Here is a 22,042-nt window from a genome sequence, read left to right on the forward strand (position 1 = left end):
CTTTGGGTTCCAGCTTTTCAGGCTGAAGCTTTTTGATATAAGCATCACATCCCCAAACTTTAAGAAACAAAAGTTTAGGTCTTTTGCCATACCACAGTTTGTATGGTGTCGTCTCAACGGATTTTCATGGTGCCCTATTTAAAATGAATGCAGCTATCTCTAATGCATAACCCCCAAACGATAACGGCAAATCGGTAAGAGACATCAAAGATCGCACCATCTCTAATAGAGTACGATTGCGACGTTCGGACACACCATTACGCTATGGTGTTCGAGGTGGTGTCAACTGTGAAACATTTCCACATTGTCTTAAGTGAGCACCAAACTCGAAACTCAGATATTCACCCCCATGATCATACCGTAGGAACTTGATCTTCTTGGTACAATGATTTTCAACTTCACTCTGAAATTGCTTGAACTTCTCAAACGTTTCAGACTTGTGCTTCATCAAGTAGACATAACCGTATCTACTCAAATCATCAGTGAAGGTGAGAAAATAACGATATCCGCCGCGTGCCTCTACATTCATCGGACCGCAGACGTCGGTATGTATGATTTCCAACAAGTCACTTGCACGCTCCATTGTTCCAGGGAACAGAGTCTTAGTCATCTTGCCCATGAGGCATGGTTCGCACGTGTCAAGTGAATCCAAAAGTCCATCGGTATGGAGTTTCTTCATGCGCTTTACACCAATATGACCTAAGCGGCAGTGCCATAAAAACATGGCGCTATCATTGTTAGCTCTAACTCTTTTGGTCTCAATGTTATGTACATGTGTATTATCGCTATCAAGATCCAATATGAACAATCCTCTCACATTGGGTGCATGACCATAAAAGATATTACTTATAGAAATAGAACAACCATTATTCTCTGACTTAAACGAGTAACTGTCTCGCAATAAACAAGATCAAGATATAATGTTCATGCTTAACGCGGGCACTAAATAACATTTATTTAAGTTCATAACTATTACTGATGGTAACTGAAGTGAAACTGTGACGGCGACGATTGCATCAACCTTGGAACCATTTTCCACGCGCATCGTCACTTCATCTTTCGCCAGCCTTCGCTTATTCCGCAGTTCCTGTTTCGAGTTGGAAATATGAGCAACAGAACCGGTATCGAATACCCAGACACAACTACGAGAGATGGTTAAGTACACATCAATAACATGTATATCGAATATACCTAATTTTTCCTTGGACGCCTTCTTATCAGCCAGATACTTGGGGCAGTTGCGCTTCCAGTGACCCATACCCTTGCAATAATAACACTTCATTTCAGGCTTAGGTCCAGCTTTGGGTTTCTTCGTCGGATTGGCAACAGGCTTGCCGCTCTTCTTTGAATTGCCCTTCTTTCCTTTTCCGTTTCTCTTGAAACTAGTGGTCTTATTCACCATCAACACTTGATGCTCTTTACGGAGTTCTGACTCTGCGACTTTAAGCATCGTGAATAACTCACCGGGTGACTTGTTCATCCCTTGCATGTTATAGTTTAACACAAAGCTTTTATAGCTCGGTGGCTGTGATTGAAGAATTCTGTCAATGATAGCCTCTTGCGGGAGTTCAATCCCCAGCTCAGCTAGACGGTTTGAGTACCCAGACATTTTGAGCACATGTTCACTCACAGACGAATTCTCCTCCAGCTTGCAAGCATAGAATTTATCGGAGGTCTCATACCTCTCGATCCGGGCATTCTTCTGAAAGATAAACTTCAACTCCTGGAACATCTCAAATGCTCCATGACGCTCAAAGCGACGTTGAAGTCCCGGATCTAAGCCATACAAGAATTGCACACTAAACTACAGAGTAGTCCTCCTTGCGTGCTAACCAAGCGTGCTTAGCATCTTGGTCAGCCGCGGCTGGTGGTTCATCTCCTAGCGCAACATTAAGGACATAATCCTTCTTCCCAGCTTGCAGGAGCAACTTAAGATTACGAGCCCAGTCTACAAAGTTGCTTCCATCATCTTTCAACTTAGCTTTCTCTAGGAACGTATTAAAATTGAGGGTGACTGCCGCGTGAGCCATTGATCTACAACACAAATATTTTCAAAGTGGACTTAGACTATGTTCAAGATAATTAGAGTTTACCTAATCAAATTACTTGCTAAACTCCCACTCCAAAAGTACATCTCTCTAGTCATTTGAGTGGTACATGATCCAAATTCACTAGCTCAAGTCCGATCATCATGTGAGTTGAGGATAGTTTCAGTGGTAAGCATCCCTATGCTAATCATATCAACTATACGATTCATGCTCGACCTATCATTCTCATGTGTTTCGAGGCCATGTCTGCACATGCCAGGCTCGTCAAGCTTAAACCGAGTGTTCCGCGTGTGCAACTGTTTTGCACCCGTTGTATGTGAACGTTGAGTCTATCACACCCGATCATCACGTGGTGTCTCGAAACGACGAACTGTAGTAACGGTGCATAGTCGGGGAGAACACAATTTCGTCTTGAAATTTTAGTGAGAGATTACCTCATAATGCTACCGTCGTTCTAAGAAAAATAAGGTGCATAAAAGGATTAACATCACATGCAATTCATAAGTGACATGATATCGCATCATCATGTGCTTCTTGATCTCCATCACCAAAGCACCGACACGATCTTCTTGTCACCGGCGCCACACCATGATCTCCCTCATCATGATCTCCATCAACGTGTCACCATCGGGGTTGTCGTGCTACTTATGCTATTACTACTAAAGCTACGTCCAAGCAATATAGTAAACGCATCTGCAAACACAAACATTAGTTTAAAGACAACCCTATGGCTCCTATCGGTTGACGTACCATCGACGTGTGATACGTCCATTTTGCATCATGTTTTCATGTCAATATTTATCGCTTCTTGGGCTGTTATTTCACTTCACGGTACAATACTTATGCCTTTACTCTCTTATTTTGCAAGGTTTACATGAAGAGGGAGAATGCCGGTAGTTGGAATTCTGTCCTGAAAGTGGAGCAAAGTTGAGATACCTATTCTACGCAACTCCAAACGCTGTAAAAATCAACGAGGATTTTTTTTCCGGATTTATAAAAAATACTGGGCCGAAGAAGCGCCAGAGAGGCGCCACAGGTGGCCACAAGCCTGCTTGGCGCGGCCACCCCCCTGGTCCTGCCAAGGGGGCTTGTGGGCAGCCTGCTGGCTGATACGTCTCCAACGTATCTATAATTTTTGATGGTTTCATGCTATTATCTTGTCAAACTTTGGATGTTTTGCATGCCTTTTATATATATTTTGGGACTAACTTATTGACTCAGTGCCATGTGTCAGTTCCTGTTTTCCCATGTTTTTGACCCCTTTCAGAGGAGATTTTGAAACGAAGTCCAAACGGAAGAAAATCCCTGAAAAGATTTTTTTCGTAACGGAAGAAGATCGAGAAGCTTGGGAGCCAATGCAGGGGAGCCTCAGGGGCCCCACAAGCCCCCACCCCGCGGCCAGGGGGGTAGGCCGCGGCCCACAGGCTTGTGGGCCCCCTGGGCGCCCTCTGCCCTAGGGGTTGCGCCTATATATTCCCTAAAAATCCCAAAAAATTCAGGACATCATCGAAATCACTTTTCCGCCGCCGCAAGATTTTGTCTCTGCAAGATCCCATCTGGGGCACGTTCTGGTGCCCTGCCGGAGGGGGGATTCGGACACGGAGGGCTTCTTCATCAACACCATGACCTCTCCGATGATGCGTGAGTAGTTCACCATAGACCTACGGGTCCATAGTTAGTATCTAGATGGCTTCTTCTCTCTCTTGGATCTTCAAGACAAAGTTCTCCACGATCTTCATGGAGATCTATCCGATGTAATCCTCTTTTGCGGTGTGTTTGTCAAGATCCGATGAATTGTGGATTTATGATGAGATTATCTATGAATCTTATTTGAGTTTCTTCTCATCTCTCTTATGCATGATTTCATATCCTTGCAATTCTCTTCGAGTTGTGGGTTTTGTTTGGCCAACTAGATCTATGATTATTGCAATGGGAGAAGTGCTTGGTTCTGGGTTCATACCGTGCGGTGACCTCACCCAGTGACAGAAGGGGTAGCGAGGCACGCATCGTGTTGTTGCCATCAAGGATAAAAAGATGGGGTTTTCATCATTGCTTTGAGATTATCCCTCTACATCATGTCATCTTGCTTAAGGCATTACTCTGTTCATAATGAACTCAATACACTAGATGCATGCTGGATAGCGGTCTATGTGTGGAGTAATAGTAGTAGATGCAGAAAGTATCGGTCTACTTGTCTCGGACGTGATGCCTATATGTATGATCATTGCCTTAGATATCGTCATGACTTTGCGCGGTTCTATCAATTACTCGACAGTAATTTGTTTACCCACCGTGATATTTGCTATTCTGAGAGAAGCCTCTAGTGAACACTATGTCCCCCGGGTCTACTCCACACCATATTTTCAGCCTTACACTTTTTACTTCGTTGCACTTTCCGCCTTCAGATCTCACTTTGCAAACAATCTTGAAGGGATGGACAACCCCTTTGAAGCGTTGGGTGCAAGCTCTTTTGTGTTTGCGCAGCTACTCTGGACTTGACGATACCCTCCTTCTGGATCGATACCTTGGTTCTCAAACTGAGGGAAATACATACTGCTCCTGTGCTGCATCACCCTTTCCTCTTCAAGGGAAAAACCGACGCAAACAAGAGAAGTAGCAAGAAGAATTCCTAGCTTTGCTTGGGAAGGACTTTTCTTGCTGGCCCACTGGTCCCCCTCTTCTGCTATATGAAGGGTTTCGTCCAGAAAAAAATCAAGGAGGAGCTTTTTCGTGGATTCGCCGCCGCCACAAGGCGAAACTTGAGCAGAACCAATCTAGAGCTCCGGCAGGACGATCCTGCCGGGGAAACTTCCCTCCCGGAGGGGGAAATCGTCGCCATCGTCATCACCAACACTCCTCTCATCGGAGGGGACTCGTCACCATCAACATCTTCATCAGCACCATCTCATCTCCAAACCCTAGTTCATCACTTGTAACCAATCCCCGTCTCGTGACTCCGATTGGTACTTGTAAGGTTGCCAGTAGTGTTAATTACTCTTTGTAGTTGATGCTAGTTGGATTATTTGGTGGAAGAGTTTATGTTCAGTTCCTTGATGCTACTCATTACCTCTCTGCTCATGAATATTATTATGCTTTGTGAGTAGTTACTTTTGTTCCTAAGGACATGGGATAAGTCATGCTAATAGTAGTCGTGTGAATTTGGTATTCGTTCGGTAATTTGATGTGTTGTATGTTGTTTTTCCTCTAGTGGTGTTATGTGAACGTCGACTACATAACACTTCACCATTATTTGGGCCTAGAGGAAGGCATTGGGAAGTAGTAAGTAGATGATGGGTTGCTAGAGTGACAGAAGCTTAAACCCTAATTTATGTGTTGTTTCGTAAGGGGCTGATTTGGATCCACTAGTTTAATGCTATGGTTAGACTTTGTCTTAATTCTTCTTTCATAGTTGCGGATGCTTGCGAGAGGGGTTAATCATATGTGGGATGCTTGTCCAAGTAAGGGGAGTACCCAAGCGCCGGTCCACCCACATATGAAACTATCAAAGTAACGAACGCAAATCATATGAACATGATGAAAACTAGCATGACAGAAATTCCCGTGTGTCCTCGGGAGCGTTTTTCCGCCTATAAGACTTTGTCCGGGCTTGTCCCTTGCTACAAAAGGGATTGGGCCACCTTGCTGCACCGTTGCTACTTTTGTTACTTGTTGCTTGCTATGATTCATCGCACCACACAATCACTTGTTACCGACAATTTCAGTGCCTGCAGATTTTACCTTGATGAAAACCACTTGTCAGATCCTTCTGCTCCTCGTTGGATTCGACACTCTTACTTATCGAAAGGACTACGATTGATCCCCTATACTTGTGGGTCATCAAGACTCTTTTCTGGCGCCGTTTCCGGGGAGTGAAGCGCCTTTGGTAAGTGGAACTTGGTAAGGAAACATTCATATAGTGTGGTGAAATTTATTGTCACTTGTCACTATGGATACTAATCCTTTGAGGGGCTTGTTCGGGGTATCTTCACCTCGAACGGAAACACAACGAGTTCATCCTCAACCTGCTGCACCTACTGAAAATATTTGCTTTGAATTTCCTTCGGGTATGTTTATGAAACTGCTGGCTAATCCTTTTACACGAGATGGAACATCACATCCAGACTTGCATCTAATCTATGTAGATGAAGTTTGTGGTTTATTTAAGCTTGCAGGTTTGCTCGAGGATGAGGTAAAGAAGAAGGTCTTTTATCTTTGAAGGATAAGGCGTTGACATGGTATAGGCTATGTGATGATACTGGATCATGGGACTACAATCGGTTGAAATTGGAATTCATCAAAAGTTTTATCCTATGCATTTAGTACATCGTGATCGGAAAAATTATTATAATTTTTGGCCTCGTAACAGAGAAAGCATCACTCAAGCTTGGGGGAGGCTTAAATCAATGTTATATTCATGCCCCAATTATGAGCTCTCGAGAGAAATTATCATTCAGAACTTCTATGCTCTGCTTTCTCATGATGATCACACCATGCTTGATACTTCTTGTACCGGTTCTTTTATGAAGAGAGATATTGACTTCAAAGGGAATTTATTGGAGAGAATTAAACGCAACTCTAAATATTGGGAGCTTGAATAACGTAAGGAGTCAGGTATGAATTTCACATTTGATTGCGTTAAATCCTTTGTTGAGACAAATACTTTTTGTGACTTTAGCGCTAAGTATGGACTTGACCCTGAGATAGTAGCTTCATTGTGTGAATCCTTTGCTGCTCATATTGATCTCCCCAAAGAGAAGTGGTTTAAATATCATCCTCCCTTAGAATTCAATGTAGTTAAACCCACTCCAGTTGAAGAGAAAGTCATTGCCTATAATGATCCTGTGGTTCCCAGTGCTTACATTGAGAAACCACCTTTCCCTGTTAGGATAAAGGATCATTCTAAAGCTTCAACTGTGATATGTAGAGGCTACATTAGAACACCTACACCCCCTGAGAAAATTAGAGTTGAACCTAGCATTGCTATTATCAAAGATCTTCTGTCCGACGATGTTGAGGGACATAATATTCACTTATGCAAAGATGCTTCTAGAATTGCTAAACCTCACGGTAGAGACAAACATAGGCCTATTGTTGTCACGCCTATTGTTTCTGTTAAGATAGGAGATCATTGCTATCATGTTTTATGTGACGTGGGTGCTAGTGTTAGTGCAATACCTCAATCCTTATATGATGAAATCAAAGACGAGATTGCACATGTTGAGATAGAGCCTATTGATGTCACTATTCAGATTGCCAATAGAGATACTATCTGCCCTGTGGGAATTGTTAGGGATGTTGAAGTCTTGTGTGGTAAAACGAAGTATCCTGCTAATTTCCTCGTTCTTTCTACCGCACAAGATATCTTTTGTCCCATCATATTTGGCAGACCTTTTCTCAATACCGTCAATGCTCATATTGACTGTGTGAAGCAAACTGTCACTGTTGGCTTTGAAGGTGTGTCACATGAGTTCAATTTCTCCAAGTTTGGTAGACAACCTCATGAAAAAGAGTTGCCTAGTAAGGATGAAACTATTGCCTTAGCTTCTATTGCCGTGCCTCCTACTGATCCCTTAGAGAAATACTTGCTTGAGCATGAAAATGATATGCATATGGATGAAAGGGATGAAATAGATAGAGTTGTCTTAGAACAATATCCTATCCTTAAGAATAACTTGCCTGTTGAACTGCTTGGGGACCACCCCCACCAAAGGGTGATCCTGTGTTCGAGCTTAAACAGTTGCCAGATACTCTTAAGTATGCTTATCTTGATGAAAAAGAGATATATCATGTCATAATTAGTGCTAGCCTCTGAGAGCATGAAGAACAGAAGTTTCTAAAAACTCTGAGGAAGCACCATGCTGCTATTGGATATACTCTTGATGATCTTAAGGGCATTAGTCCTACTCTATGCCAGCACAAGATTAAAACCGATCCTGATTTCAAACCAGTTGCTGATCATCAAAGGAGATTAAATCCTAAGATGAAGGAGGTAGTAAGAAAAGAAATACTAAAGCTCTTGGAAGCGGGTATTATCTATCGTGTTGCTCATAGTGATTGGGTAAGTGTGGTGCATTGGGTCCCTAAGAAGGGAGGCATTACCGTTATCCCTAACAATAAGGATGAATTGATCCCACAGAGGATTATTACTGGCTATAGGATGGTGATCGATTTTAGTAAATTGAATAAAGCCACTAGGAAATATCATTACCCTTTGCCTTTTATCGACCAAATGCTAGAAAGGCTGTCTAAACACACACACTTCTGCTTTCTAGACGGTTATTCTGGTTTCTCCCAAATACCAGTTGCACAATTTGATCAGGAGAAAACCACTTTCACCTGCCCTTTTGGTACCTTTTCTTATAGACGTATGCCTTTTGGCTTATTTAATGCACCTGCCACCTTTCAAAGATGTATGATGGCTATATTCTCTGACTTTTGTGAAAAGATTGTTGAGGTTTTCATGGATGACTTCTTCGTTTATGGGTCTTCTTTTGATGATTGCCTCAACAACCTTGATCGAGTCTTGCAGAGATGTAAAGACACCAATCTTGTCTTGAATTGGGAGAAGTGCCACTTTATGGTTAATGAAGGCATCGTCTTAGGACATAAAATTTCTGAAAGAGGTATTGAAGTCGATAAGGCTAAGGTTGATGCAATCGAGAAAATGTCATACCCCACAGATATCAAAGGTATAAGAAGTTTCCTTGGTCATGTTGGTTTCTATAGAATGTTCATTAAAGACTTCTCTAAGATTTCTAGGCCTCTTGCCAATCTCTTGCAAAAGGATATTCCTTTTGTTTTTGACGATGATTATGAGGAAGCCTTCGAAATACTTAAGAGGGCTTTGATAACTGCACCTATTGTTCAACCACCTAATTGGAACTTACCTTTTGAAATCATGTGTGATGCTAGTGATTATGCTGTTGGTGTTGTTCTAGGGCAAATAGTCAATAAGAAGTTGAATGTTATTCACTACACTAGTAAAAATCTAGACAGTGCCCAGAGAAACTATGCTACTACGGAGAAGGAATTTTTAGCAGTCGTGTTTGCATGTGAAAAGTTCAGGTCTTACATAGTTGATTCCAAAGTCACTATTCACACTGATCATGCTGCTATTAAGTACCTCATGGAGAAGAAGGACGCTAAACCTAGACTTATCAGATGGGTTCTCTTGCTACAAGAATTTGATTTGCACGTTGTTGACAGGAAGGGTGCTGATAACCGAGTAGCAGATAACTTGTCTAGGTTGGAGAACGTTCTTGATGACCCACAACCTATTAATGATAGCTTTCCTGATGAGCAATTGAATGTCATCAATGCTTCACGTAGTGCCCCGTGGTATGCTGATTATGCAAACTATATCGTTGCCAAATACATACCACCTAGTTTCACGTACCAGCAAAAGAAGAAATTCTTCTTTGACTTGAGACACTACTTTTGGGATGACCCTCACCTTTATAAGGAAGGAGTAGATGGTGTTACTAGACGTTGTGTACCTGAACATGAACAGGGACAGATCCTAGAGAAGTGTCACTCCGAGGCCTACGGAGGACACCATTCGGGAGATAGAACTGCACACAAGGTATTGCAATCAGGTTTCTATTGGCCCACTCTCTTCAAGGATGCCCGTAAGTTTGTCTTGTCTTGTGACGAATGTCAAAGAATAGGTAATATTAGCAAACGTCAGGAAATGCCTATGAACTATTCACTTGTCATTGAACCATTTGATGTCTGGGGCTTTGATTATATGGGACCTTTTCCAAAATCCAACGGGTATACTCATATCCTAGTTGCTGTTGATTACGACACTAAGTGGGTAGAAGCTATCCCCACTAGTAGTGTTGACCACAACACTTCTATCAGGATGCTTAAAGAGGTTATTTTCCCTAGATTTGAAGTCCCTAGATATTTAATGACTGACGGTGGTTCACACTTCATTCATGGTGCTTTCCGTAAAACGCTTGCTAAGTACGATGTCAACCATAGAATTGCGTCTCCCTACCATCCTCAGTCCAGTGGTCAAGTAGAGCTAAGCAACAGAGAGATTAAACTAATTCTGCAAAAGACTGTCAACAAGTCTAGAAAGAATTGGTCTAAGAAGCTCGATGATGCACTATGGGCTTATAGAACTACCTATAAGAATCCCATGGGCATGTCTCCGTACAAAATGGTGTACGGTAAAGCATGTCATTTACCTCTTGAGCTAGAGCATAAAGCTTATTGGGCAATCAAAGAGCCCAACTTTGATTTCAAACTTGCCGGTGAGAAGAGGTTATTTGATATTAGCTCGCTCGATGAATGGAGAACTCGGGCATATGAGAATGCCAAGTCGTTCAAAGAGAAGGTTAAGAGGTGGCATGATAAGAGGATACAAAAGCGTGAGTTCAATGTAGGTGATTGTGTCTTGCTATATAACTCTTGTTTAAGATTCTTTGCAGGCAAGCTTCTCTCTAAATGGGAAGGTCCCTATGTTGTTGAGGAAGTATATCGTTCCGGTGCTATCAACATCAACAACACGGAAGGTAATTGTCCGAGAGTTGTAAATGGGCAGAGAATCAAGCATTATATCTCTGGTACTCCCATAAATGTTGAAAGCAATATTATCAATACCATAACTCCGGAAGAATACCTAAGGGATATTTATCAGCCTATTTCAGACTCCGAAAATGAAGAGGTATGTGATTCGGTAAGAAAACAGAGTCCAAAAATTTTCCAGTAGGAAATTTTCTCCGTTTTGGAATATTTGAAAAAATACAAAAATTGGAAGCAGTCCGGAAAGTGCGCGAGGAGGCGACAAGCCTGCCCGGCGCGGGCCCACCTCCTGGCCGCGCCGGGAGGGCTTGTGGCCACCTCATGCGCCTCCCGGACTCTGTTTTTGTGCGGAGTACTCCTTCTGGTCTGGAAAAAATCATTATATATACTCCCGTTTGGTCTAACCCCTGCATCACGCAGATTTCTTCTGTTTTTTTTTGTTTTGAGCCTGTTTTCTGCCGCAAAATTAGGGCAAGATGTCTTCTCAAGATTCAGAGGGGGAGAGCTTTGTGGCAGATTACCTTGCTAATCCCAAGCTCTATGGGGACTTGGATCCTTATGGCTGGACCACTGATGAGGAAGAAGATTATGATCCGAAGGGGAAGGAACAAACAAGTTCCGATGAAGAGGAGGCTCCTCTACCTCAACCTGGACACACACATGTGGAGTTCAAGAAGTCGAGCCTCCCTGACTCAAGAAAGAAGTGTAAGACTTTGTTTATCCCTTTTCGTTTCTTGCAGGAGAGTAAGCAGGAATTATGCCAAAGGGTGTTGAAGATTGAAGAGGAAAATGATGATCTGAGAGAGCAGAATTTTATGCTCAAGTGGAAATTAAACAAGCTCAAGACTTTTGCAACAACTCCACCACCATCACCACCAAAGGAAGACAACTGAACATGGGTATGGGCAATCCCCTTGGCTTGTGCCAAGCTTGGGGGAGTTGTCCCGGTATCGTATCACCATCACATCTTTTGCCTTTACCTTTGTTTTAGTTTTCCTTTTCAGTTTTCTCTTTCTCTAGTAGATTAAAAGTCTTAGTATTTTAGTCTTGAGTTTTGCTTTGTGTCACCCCCGATGTATTCGAGCTCGTGAGCCATATAATAAAGAGTGTCTTAATTGAAGGGCTTTGCCTCTTGCCATGATAAAAAGAGTGAGAATAGAACAAAAGCATGAAAGATCATGTAATGATCTTATGGGAAGTGATGGCTTCACATATTAAAAGAATGATGATTGAAACTTGTTGAGGGTAGACAAACGTAGACCTTGGTCATTGTTGCAATTAATAGGAAGTGATAAAGAAGGAGAGGTTCACATATAAATATATCATCTCTGACACCATCTATGATTGTGAACACTCACTAAACTATTGCATGCCTAGAAGTAGATGTTGGACAAGGAAGACAACATAATGAATTGTGTTTGCTTGGCTCCGAACAATGTTATATGATTAGAGATCCCTTAGCATGTGATGATTGCTTCCACCTCACATTAGCCAAACCTCCCGCACTAAGTAGAGATACTACTTGTGCATCCATAAACCATCAACCCAGTTTTGACATATGTATTGAGCTAGGCTTTCGCTTGAGGACAAGCGAGGCCTAAGCTTGGGGGAGTTGATACGTCCATTTTGATCATGTTTTCATGTCGATATTTATCGCTTCTTGGGCTGTTATTTCACTTCACGGTACAATACTTATGCCTTTTCTCTCTTATTTTGCAAGGTTTACATGAAGAGGGAGAATGCCGGCAGCTGGAATTCTGGCCTGAAAGTGGAGCAAAGTTGAGATACCTATTCTGCGCAACTCCAAACGCCGTAAAAATCAACGAGGATTTTTTTCTGGATTTATACAAAATACTGGGCCGAAGAAGCACCAGAGGGGCGCCAGCAGGTGGCCACAAGCCTGCTTGGTGCGGCCACCCCCTGGTCGCGCCAAGGGGGCTTGTGGGCAGCCTGCTGGACCACTAGCCCCCCTCTTATGCTATATGAAGGGTTTCGTCCAGAAAAAAATCAAGGAGGGGCTTTTTCGTGGATTCACCGCCGCCACGAGGCGGAACTTGAGAAGAACCAATCTAGAGATCCAGCAGGACGATCCTGCCGGGGAAACTTCCCTCCCGGAGGGGGAAATGGTCTTCATCGTCATCACCAACACTCCTCTCATCGAAGGGGACTCGTCACCATCAACATCTTCATCAGCACCATCTCATGTCCAAACCATAGTTCATCACTTGTAACCAATCCCCGTCTTGTGACTCCGATTGGTACTTGTAAGGTTGCCAATAGTGTTAACTACTCTTTGTAGTTGATCCTAGTTGGATTATTTGGTGGAAGAGTTTAAGTTCAGATCCTTGATGCTACTCATTACCTCTCTGGTCATGAATATGATTATGCTTTGTGAGTAGTAACTTTTGTTCCTGAGGACATGGGATAAGTCATGCTAATAGTAGTCATGTGAATTTGGTATTCATTCGGTAATTTTATGTGTTGTATGTTGTTTTTCCTCTAGTGGTGTTATGTGATCGTCGACTACATAACACTTCACCATTATTTGGGCCTAGAGGAGGGAATTGGGAAGTAGTAAGTAGATGATGGGTTGCTAGAGTGACAGAAGCTTAAACCCTAGTTTATGCGTTGCTTCGTAAGGGGCTGATTTGGATCCACTAGTTTAATGCTATGGTTAGACTTTGTCTTAATTCTTCTTTCGTAGTTGCGGATGCTTGCGAGAGGGGTTAATCATAAGTGGGATGCTTGTCCAAGTAAGGGTATGCCGAAGCACCGGTCCACCCACATATCAAACTATCAAAGTAACGAACGCGAATCATATGAACATGATGAAAACTAGCATGACAGAAATTCCCGCGTGTCCTCGGGAGCGTTTTTCCTCCTATAAGACTTTGTCGAGGCTTGTCCCTTGCTACAAAAGGGATTGGGCCACTTTTCTGCACCGTTGCTACTTTTGTTACTCGTTGCTTGCTACGATTCATCTCACCACACAATCACTTGTTACCGACAATTTCACTGCCTGCAGATTTTACCTTGCTGAAAACCACTTCTCAGATCCTTCTGCTCCTCGTTGGGTTCGACACTCTTACTTATCGAAAGGACTACGATTGATCCCCTATACTTGTGGGTCATCAACGTGCAAGTCGATATTAACTATTACAACATGATCATCTCATACATCCAATATATCACATCACGTCATTGGCCATATCATATCACAAGCATACCCTGCAAAAACAAGTTAGACATCCTCTAATTGTTGTTGCATGTTTTACGTGGCTGCTATGGGTAACTAGTAGATTGCATCTTACTTACACAGAAACCACAACGGAGATGTGCAAATTGCTATTTAACCTCTCCAAGGACCGCCTCGGTCAAAACCAATTCAACTAAAGTTGAAGAAACCGACACCCGCCAGTCATCTTTATGCAACAAGGTTGCATGTCAAGCGATGAAACTAGTCTTTCGTAAGCGTACGAATAATGTCGGTCTGGGCCACTTCAATCCAACAATACCGCCGAATCGAGAAAAGACTAAGGAGAGCAGCAAATCGAACATCACCGTCCACAAAACCCTTTCTGTTCTACTCGAGATAACATCTACGCATGAACCTAGCTCATGATGCCATTGTTGGTGAATGTCGCATGGGAAACAAAAAATTTCCTACGCGCACGAAGACCTATCATGGTGATGTCCATCTACGAGGGGAGATTTTCATCTACGTACCCTTGTAGATCGCACAGGAGGAAGCGTTAAGAAACGCGGTTGATGTAGTGGAACGTCCTCACGTCCCTCGATCCGCCCCGTGAACCGTCCCGTGATCCGTCCCACGATCCGTTCCGATCTAGTGCCGAACGGATGGCACCTCCGCGTTCAACACACATACAGCTTGACGATGATCTCGGCCTTCTTGATCTAGCAAGCAAGACGGAGAAGTAGATGAGTTGTCCGGTAGCGTCACGGTGCTCCGGTGGTGGTGAAGGATCTAGTCCTACAGGTCTCCGCCCGAGCTCCGCAGAAATACGATATAGAGGTAAAACTATGGTGTCTAGGTCTGAGTTGCACGTGGCAAAAGTTGTCTCAAATCATCCCTAAATCACCACTATATATAGGAGGGAGGGGGAGGAGGCTTTCCTTGAGGTCCAAGCCCTCAAGGTGCGGCGGCTAGGGAGGAGGAGGAGTCATACTCCAATCCTAGTCCAACTAGGATTGAAAAGTGGAATCCTTCTCTTCCTTCCCAACTTTTCTTTTTTTTCTTTTCTTTGGTTTTTCTTTCCTGGCGCATAGACCCTCTTGGGCTGTCCCACCAGCCACTAAGGGCTGGAGCGCCACCCCTAGGGCCTTTGGGATTCCCCCGGGAGGGTTGCCCCCTCCTGGTGAACTTCCAGAACCCATTCGTCACTCCTGGTACATTCCCGGTAATGCCCGAAAACTTTTCGGTAACCAAATGAAGTCATCCTATATAATAATCTTCATCTCCGGACCATTTCGGAAACCCTCTGGCGTATGTGATCTCATCCGAGACTCCGAACAACATTCGGTAACCACACATATAACTCAACTATACTAAAGCATCACTGAACCTTAAGTGTGCAGATCCTGCGGGTTTGAGAACTATGTAGACATGCCCCGAGGTACTCCTCGGTCAATATCCAATAGCGGGACCTGGATGCCCACATTGGATCCTACATATTCTCCTAAGATATTATCGGTTGAACCTCAGTGTCAAGGATTCATATAATCCCGTATGTCATTCCCTTTGTCCTTCGGTATGTTACTTTCCCGAGATTCGATTGTCGGCATGCGCATACCTATTTCAATCTCGTTACTGGCAAGTCTCTTTACTCGTTCCGTAATACAACATCCCGTGACTTACACTTAGTAACATTGCTTGCAAGGCTTGTGTGTGATGTTGTATTACCGAGTGGGCCCCGAGATACCTCTCTGTCACACGGAGTGACAAATCCCAGTCTTGATCCATACTAACCCAACGGACACCTTCAGAGATACCTGTAGAACACCTTTATAGTCACCCAGTTACGTTGTGACATTTGATGCACACAAGGTATTCCTCCGATGCCAGTGAGTTATAATAATAACCATTTATCATTGCCTCTAGGGCATATTTCCAAAAGTAAGTACTCTCTCCCATTTGTCGTTCAGGGTGGGTCCATGTGAATACAACTCCTGCTGGTTCCGCTTCATGCTTTGAGCGGTTCCAGCTAGCCGTTGTTGGAAATATGCCTGCTCGGCTGGGTCCTCGGGTACTTTGAAGTCAAATGGCCCGAGGTTGTGATCGTCCTCAAATCCTCGCATGTAGCCGACATCCATTCCGTTGTTGAAGCCCCCCATATCCATGGATTTTCCGCCCGGGTGAGTTTCCATAGGCCTGTTCGGTTGTGCGGGCTCGATGTGCTCGTTTTACCCTGTATTGGGGCTAGCGTCTTCTTCTGCGATGTCGGATTTATTATTACTTCCACCAATTCCTTTGAGCTTATTAATATTTGTTAACTCATTGTTTCTCAATTAGCATACATGCACAAGGTTACATCATGGATAGCATGGCACATCATAAATTCTATTTTTATCATTTACCTACTCAAAGACGGGTAGGAATTAAGCTTGAGGATGCTTGATACGTCTCCAACGTATCTATAATTTTAGATTGTTCCATGTTGATATATTATCATTCTAGAATACTTTTGGGGTATTTATTTACCAATTTATATTATTTTTGAGCACCAACCTATTGATCCAGTGCCCAGTGCCACTTGTTGTTTTCTGTGTGTTTTTCACCTTTCAGGTTTTCCATACCAAACAAAGTTCAATTGCCCTAAAACTTTTTGGTGATTTTTTCTAGACCAAAAGAAGACCAACGAGCATCACAAGAAGGCTCGAGGCCTCACGAGGGGCCCACAAGACAACATGGCGTGGCCTGGGGGTGCGCTGATTGCTTGTGCCTCCCTCGTGGCCCTCTACACTCCGTTCTTTGGCGTATAAATTCTCATCTACCATAAAACACAAGAGGGAGTCCCGAAATACTTTTTACGCCACCACAAGTCTCTATTCCAACGGGCGACCATCTGGAGCTCTCCTCCAGCACCCTATCAGAGGGGGATCGATCATGGAGTGCCTCTTCATCAACCTTGCTGCCCTCATGATGATGTGTCAGAAGTTCACCATAGACCTACGGGTCCATAGTCAGTACCTAGATGGCAACATATCTCTCTTTAATCTTCAATACAATGATCATCGCATCTTCGCTTTGATCCACATGATGTATTTCCTTTTGTGCGGTGCGTTTGTTGGGATCCAATGAATTTTGGGTTTATGTTTGGATTATTCATGATAAATATTTGAGTCTCCTGTGAATATTTATATGGTTCTTATGTGCATGATTATGATAGCTTTGTAATTCTCTCCGATCTATTGGAAGATTTTGGTGAGAGAGGTGTGTTGTGGTAGGTTCAACCTGGTGAATTTCTATATCCCAGTGACATAAGGTGACAAGATGCATCTTTGTTTTGCTGCTATTAAGGATAAAATGATGGGGTTTATTCATATTGCTTGAGTTTACTTTGTCTACATCATGTCATTATTCTTCATGCATTACTCTCTTTTATTCAATACTCTAGATGCATGCTGGATATCATCGATGAGTGAAGTAATAGTAAAAGATGCAGGCACGAGTCGGCCTATTTGTTTATGGACGTGATGCCTATATACACATGATCATTGCAGTGAATATCGCATAACTATCCGCTTTTCTGTCAGTTGCCCAACAGTAAATTTTTTACCCACCGTATGCTATTTTTCATGAGAGATGCCATTAGGGAAAGCTATGGCCCCCGGGTCTATTCATAACATACTGATAAAACCTTCATTACCTTACTTCCAGTTACTTGTTTTTATTTTATCTTGGTGTCTACAATTATCTACACACCTCACTTGCTTGCAAATAACAAGACAAGAGGATTGACAACCCTCTTGCCCGCGTTGGGTCCAAGTTGTTTGTTCTTTTGTGTGCAACCGCTGAAGACGGTTGTGGTTGATATTCCTATTGGTTCTATAAACTTTGGTTTCATAACTGAGGGAAATACTGACCTACATTATGCTCTGATAACCCGTTTCTCTTCATGGAAAACTCAATGCAGATCACAAGTATCACTAGTGATGGCCTCGACGTCGGGGCAATCGATGATTTGCTTCTTCTTAGTTAAGAACCGGTTCCAAAATTTCTGAGTTGACTCGCCCTCTTTTTGGATAACATGGATGAGGTCATCGGCATTTGGAGGTTGAACATAGGTGCCCTGGAAATTGGACCGAAGGCATCCTCTAGCTCTTCCCAGCTTTCGATAGAGTTTCTAGGCAGGCTATGGAGACAATGTCGTGCTGGCCCCTTAAGTTTGAGCGGCAGGTACTTTATGGCATGAAGATCATCCCCTCAGGTCATATGTATGCGCAGAAGGAAATATTTTATCCAGACAGTCGGGTCCATAATAGCATCGTATTGGTCGATGTTGATGGGTTTAAACCCTTCTAGGAACTGACGTTCCATGACCTTGTTTGTGAAACATACTCGATGTGCGGGAGCTAGGTGTCGGAATGTATCCTCGCGGGGTTGGTAGGGGTCTCCCTTCTTGTTTCCTGAGCTCGACCATGCCTGTCTATCCAGGCTTCATATCTTTCCCGACCTACAGGCGCGTGGTACCGGGCTAGATTTATCGAGGAGGTGATCTATCCCTGCTTATCTTATTTCGTAGGTTGTACAGTTTGACCGGGCCCTTTTCTTGCAGGCGGGGCCTTGCTGGGGGTACCTTATACGCCCCTGCGGGTCGATCTCATCCTCTAGGAGGACAACCAGCTGTTGGGTAACGTAGCATAAATTCAAAAAGAATTCTACGCATATTCAGATCTTCCTATGGAGAGACCAGCAACGAGAGAGGGGTGAGTGCATCTTCATACCTTTGAAGATCGCTAAGCAGAAGCGTTACTAGAACGCGGTTGATGGAGTCGTACTCGCGTCGATTCAGATCGCGGTGTGATTCCGATCTAGTGCAGAACCACGACACCTCCGCGTTCAACACACGTGCAACCCGGTGACGTCTCCCGCACCTTGATCCAACAAGGAGGAGGGAGAGGTTGGGGAAGATCTCTGGAAGCATGTAGCCTGGTGTCGATGGAGAGACGAGGTCTCCCAGCAGGGCTTCGCCAAGCACCGTGGGAGGAGGAGGAAGGAGGGGAGCAGGGCTGCACCGAAGGAGAGAGGGAACGGTGTGCAAAACAGCCCCAAACCGCTCCCTATATATAGGAGAATGGGAGAGGGGTGCCACCCCTAGGGCTTCCCCCCTAGGTGGTGCAGCAGCCCCCCAGATGGGAGGTGCGGCGGCCAGGGCAGGGGGAGGTGTGGCGCACCCCTAAGTGGGCCTTAGGCCCATGAGCGCCTAGGGTTCCCCCCCCCCTCTCCACCTCCTGCGCGATGGGCCCCCTTGTGGGTGGCGCACCAGCCCACTTTGGGCTGGTTGCCCTCCACCTTTTGGCTCATGCTACCTCTTGGGGCTGGTGGCCCCTCCCGGTGGACCCCCGGGACCATTTCCGGTGGTCCCGGTACGGTACCGGTGACGCCCGAAACATTTCCGGTGTCCAAAACCATCCATCCTATGTATCAATCTTTACCTTCACACCATTCCGGAGCTCCTCGTGACATCCGGGATATCATCCGGGACTGTGAAAAACTTTCGGTAACCTCGTATAAGAATTCCCTATAACCCTAGTGTCATCGAACCTTAAGTGTGTAGACCCTACGGGTTCGGGAAGCATGCAGACATGACCGAGACGCTCTCCGGCCAATAACCATCAGCGGGATCTGGATACCCATGGTGGCTCCCACACGTTCCATGATGATCTTATCGGATGAACCACGATGTCAAGGATTCAATCAATCCTGTATACGATTCCCTTTGTCTGTCGGTATAGAACTTGCCCGAGATTCGATCGTCGGTATATCTATACCTTGTTCAATCTCGTTACCGGTAAGTCTCTTTACTCGCTCCGTAGCACGTCATCCTGTGACTAACTCCTTAATCACATTGAGGTCATGATGATGTTCTATCGAGTGGGCCCAGAGATACCTCTCCGTCACATGGAGTGACAAATCCCGATCTCGATTCATACCAACCCAACAGACACTTTCAGAGGTACCCGTAGTGCACCTTTATAGTCACCCAGTTATGTTGTGATGTTTGATACACCCAAAGCACCCCTACAGTATCCGGGAGTTGCACAATCTTACGGTCGAAGGAAAAGACACTTGACATTAGAAAAGCTTTAGCATACGAACAATATGATCTAGTGCTATGCTTAGGATTGGGTCTTGTCCATCACATCATTCTCCCAATGATGCGATCCCGTTATCAATGACATCTAATGCCCATGATCAGGAAACCATGATCATCTATTGATCAACGAGCTAGCCAACTAGAGGCTTGCTAGGGACACATTGTGATCTATTTATTCACACATGTATTACTGTTTCCTCTTAATACAATTATAGCATGAACAACAGACGATTATCATGAACAAGGAAATATGATAATAACCATTTTATTATTGCCTCTAGGGCATATTTCCAACAGTGTCCCACTTGCACTAGAGTCAATAATCTAGTTACATTGTGATGTATCGAACACCCATAGCATTATGGTGTTGATCATGTTTTTCTCGAGGAAGAGGTTTAGTCAACGGGTCTGCAATATTCAGATCTATGTGTACTTTACAAATATCTATCACTCCACTCTGGACAAGGTCCTGGATGGAGTTGTAGTGGCGTTTGATGTGCTTGGTCTTCCGGTGAAACCTGGGCTCCTTGGCTATGGCAATGGCCCTAGTGTTATCACAGAAGAGTGTCATTGGACCCGACGCGCTTGGAACCACTCCAAGGTTGGTGATGAGCTCCTTCATCCAAATTCCTTCATGAGCCGCTTCTGAAGCAGCTATGTACTCCGCTTCACATGTAGATGCAGCCACGACTTCTTGTTTGCTGTTGCACCAGCTCACTGCCCCACCATTCAAAACATACATGTATCCGGTCTGTGACTTAGAGTCATCCTGATCTATGTCAAAGCTAGCATCGACATAACCCTTTACGACGAGCTCTTCGTCACCTTCATAAACGAGAAACATCTCCTTAGTCCTTTTCAGGTACTTAAGGATATTCTTGACCGTTGTCCAGTGTTCCATACCAGGATCACTTTGGTACCTCCCTACCAAACTTATGGCAAGGTTTATATCAGGTCTGGTACACAGCATGGCATACATTAGAGAGCCTACGGCTGAAGCGTAGGGGACAGTACTCATCTTCTCTCTATCTGCTGCCGTGGTCGGTGACTGAGTCTTATTCAATCTCATACCTTGCAAAACTGGCAAGAACCCTTTCTTTGAGTTTTCCATATTGAACTTCTTCAATATCTTGTCAAGGTATGTACTTTGCGAAAGACCTATGAGGCGTCTCGATCTATCTCTATAGATCTTGATGCCTAATATGTATGCAGCTTCTCCAAGGTCCTTCATTGAAAAACTCTTGTTCAAATAGGCCTTTATGCTCTCCAACAACTCTATGTTATTCCCCATCAATAATATGTCATCCACATACAGTATGAGGAAAGCTACAGAGCTCCCACTCACTTTCTTGTACAAACATGCTTCTCCATAAACCTGTATGAACCCCAAACACTTTAATCACCTCATTAAAACGAATGTTCCAACTCCGAGATGCTTGCACCAGCCCATAGATGGAGCACTGGAGCTTGCACACTTTGTTAGCACCCTTAGGGTCGACAAAACCTTCTGGTTGTATCATATACAACTCTTCCTTAAGGTTCCCGTTAAGGAACGCTGTTTTGACGTCCATTTTCCAAATTTCATAATCATGAAAAGCGGCAATTGCTAACATGATTCAGACTGACTTCAACTTTGCTACGGGAGAGAAAGTCTCTTCATAATCAATTCCTTGAATTTTTCAAAAACCCTTTGCGACAAGTCGAGCTTTATAAATGGTCACATTACCGTTCGCATCAGTCTTCTTCTTGAAGATCCATTTATTTTCTATGGCTCGTCGATCATCGGGCAAGTCCACCAAAGTCCATACTTTGTTCTCATACATGGATCCTATATCGGATTTCATAGCCTCAAGCCATTTGTTGGAATCCGGGCCCGCCATTGCTTCTTCATAGTTCAAAGGTTCACCATTGTCTAACAACATGATTTCCATCACAGGCTTGCCGTACCATCTGGTGCGGATCGTGCCCTTGTGGACCTTCACGGTTCAGTAGCAACTTGATCTGAAGCTTCATGATCATCATCAGTAACTTCCTCTTCAGTTGGCGTAGGTGCCACAAGAACAATTTCCCGCGTTGCGCTACTCTCCGGTTCGAGAGGGGGTGTAATTACCTCATCAAGTTCTA

The sequence above is a fragment of the Hordeum vulgare genome, chromosome 3H, assembly GCF_904849725.1.
Source record: "Hordeum vulgare subsp. vulgare chromosome 3H, MorexV3_pseudomolecules_assembly, whole genome shotgun sequence".
Lineage (NCBI taxonomy): Eukaryota > Viridiplantae > Streptophyta > Magnoliopsida > Poales > Poaceae > Hordeum > Hordeum vulgare.